Genomic DNA, 3,319 nt, shown 5'->3' with positions numbered 1-3,319 from the left:
CTTGGATGATTTGTTTTATTTTATCTGGAACTCGACAAAACACTATTGGTGAGAAAACATTCATTTGATATCCTACCACAAATTTCATTTTGAATTCTTTGATGTGACCAACATTACCTTTCTGGATAATACAAACGCTTTAATACAAAATAAGTCCCACTAAGAAATGTCCTCCTATTTTTCATGAATTGTTTAAAAAAGTCATTTGAACACTGCCATGCAGAAGCGCTTCTTTAGCCTCAGCTTGTCTCAACGCCCAAACAATACTAAGGTGTATTCACACTGAATAAACCCTACACTGATGCTGGCGTGGTTTAAAACTATACTCTTTGACACCCCCCTGTAACCGAACGCAACAGTGAAGTACACCTCTACATCACTGCATGGCGACAGGTTAAACCACTAGAGGTCATCAAAAAGCAGTTTTACAGGACGTGGTAAGTGACTCTTTAAAATGACGTTTTTGGAGAGTGGTGGGGATGTTGCTTCCCATCTATTTCATTTTGAACTATTTTTTGTTTCATTTAATTATTTTGGCTTATGTCCTATATGTTGCATTGTTGGAGGAGCTGAGGACCTAAAATGTTCATTGCCATAACTACACTAGCTACTGTGCATATGAGAATTAAAAACCCTTGAACCATCTCTTACAAAACCTCTTAAAATTAACATATTGCCATGAAACTATTGTTTTGAGACTTGGAAAAAATCATTTATATTCCTGGTAAAACATTGAATTATTTAAATATATTTTGCTTATTAAACTTAAGGCACATTTGAGACTGCTTAACAGAGAAAAGGCTAACATAACATATTGAGAAAGACAAAACCGCCTAAGAGCATGCTATAGTTGGAAATTGTTGCCACAAGGTGGAACCCAAAGATCTCTTATCTCAAACAACAGACTGCAAACTGTCTTGAGATTAAGGAATCTTCAAACTGCATTTCTGACAGACTAAAAATATCTTCCCGTCTGTATGAAGGGTGTAATCTTTTTCTGTAGGTGACTGCAGCTAGTCCACACCTCAATCTCACAACCAGCCTGATACACTGTGAAGGTGTTACCATGCTCTGCCTCTGAAACACACATACACACACACAATAACTGGATGCTTATTACCACAAGTACCTTTTTTGTAGTCATAATTTGTCTGAAACATTCACATTTCAATTGGAAAATAAATTCAGAATCAAAATCATAACTTGGATACTTTATGCCAGAGGAAATTGGGTTTCATGTTATTAAATAGAAGATAAGGCAAACATTGTATAATTTTTTAAACAAAAAACACAAGAAGTTAAAGTAAGAATGGGCAATAAAACGATGACAACATTTAATGAAAATAGTTATATAAATATATAAAATGTAGGTAGAATAAAAGATACTAAAAATAAACATAAGAAGTTAAAGGAAAATTGTTTGACATGTAGAGTAAATCCAAGTTTAAAAACACAGCATATCTGAAAAAAAGGCCATAAAAGTGTTGAGAGTCTGTCATCTATTACATCTATTCTGAATTCTATTAAAACCGCAGCTGTTCTTTCATTCATGGCCTCCAGTCCTCCATCAAGAAGCCTCATCTCTATAACCAATTAGAGCACATTTATCAATTGTACCTGCATATAGTATGAGTACGGCACAGACGGTTCCCTATGTGGAAATGAATTTTTAATGTTTAGTGCTGGTGGGAGAGAGTTCTGCGTGGATTACCCTGCTGCCTACATCCCATAAACCCCCCCTCAGTCCCCCGAGTCTGCTGTTGGCTGCCTACTACCAGAGCATCTGATGGATTCACTTGTTGGATTAAAGCTGGGATAAACTTCACGAGGGTTCAGTTGTTTGCATGTAAAGCAGGCTGTGCGTGCACTTCTATTCACATCTATAAATGTACTTTATGTTGTGTTAGAGGGGAAATGTATATCCTAATTCAAAGACCACCATTACATCATTCTCCATGTATCAAATATCTGTTTGAATAAGACCCGAAGACATTTCTTTTTCTCCAGTATCGCTGTGAATCCAAAGCATTGTTTACAGATCATGTAAAGCTCAGGCCCTCCGGGTGTGAGCAGGGTTTCTTGGATTGGATCCCGCTCATTGTGTGTACACACACCACTGTCCACAGGCTACAAGGCTGCGCTGCATGCTAACATGTTGTGGCATTTTGCCTGCTGCACTGATTTGGATGCCCTTTCTTCACCAGTTAGGCCACGCTAGCATTCTGCAAATATCCCTGTCACAGAAGCTGACCCCTCTCTTTATCTGTCAATGTGGAGATTTGTCACCAGTCAATTTCATTTCATCAAAATTAGAAATCAGAGTGAGCTTTTTTTCAGCCACTTTTGATTATTTGCACCTGTTTCTCAATAACAGCTTTACACACTATGGACTGTTTCCGAGGTCATTGACATTCTCATAGTCTAACCAGGCTTTCGGTATGGATGTCGTTAGCCTAATGTATCCTTATCAAAATCAATTCCATCACTCATGCAAAGAATTGACTTGCTGATCAATGTGATTGATTTGGGATATTATCAGCTGGGATTATCACATCCATCTTTGACCACAATGTGGGTCCTTTTAGGATTCCTATTGTCGCATAACCAATATCAAATGTTATTTCAATATTTATAGAGTCAATTACTGTTGTTCATATAAGTAAGATCTTGAAGCAAATACAACATTGAAGTAGTAATGTAAAAAATTGCGTAATTAAACGATTTAATTGGTATGTTACAGAGTCCCTAATACTATACTGGGCAATTTATCATTATTATATTGGTGTTGTGATATGAGGCTTTTCTTAGATGTTGTATATTGTAATATTGCAGTAAACAGTTAGTGTTGTCTCTGTCTGGTTTTAAAGGCTGCAGAAACCCTAATACACGCCTTCATCACCTCCCTCCTGGACTACTGCGATGGAGTCCTGTCCGGGGTTCCCAGCAAAGCCCTGGAGAGGCTCCAGCATGTCCAAAACTCTGCCGCCAGGGTTCTCACCCATACCAATCTCTGTCAGCACATCACCCCAACACTCATCCACCTTCACTGGCTCCCGGTCAAATCCGGGATCCAGTACAAAACACTCCTCCTCACATATAAGGCTCTCCATGCCCTCGGCCCCCAGTACTTGACAGACCTCCTCCACCCCTACCCCCCTTGTCGGAGTCTGTGGTCCTCGGAAACGGTCCTGCTCTCTATTCCCCCGCACTCCCCTTCAAACTGCTGGTGACAGGGCGCTCAGTGTTGCGGCCCCCACCCTCTGGATAGTTCTTCCTGCTGATACTGCTGCCTCCCTGGACATTTTCAAGTCATCATTAA

The sequence above is a fragment of the Eleginops maclovinus genome, chromosome 11, assembly GCF_036324505.1.
Source record: "Eleginops maclovinus isolate JMC-PN-2008 ecotype Puerto Natales chromosome 11, JC_Emac_rtc_rv5, whole genome shotgun sequence".
NCBI classification, from domain to species: domain Eukaryota; kingdom Metazoa; phylum Chordata; class Actinopteri; order Perciformes; family Eleginopidae; genus Eleginops; species Eleginops maclovinus.
Note: the sequence above shows the minus strand (reverse complement) of the source record.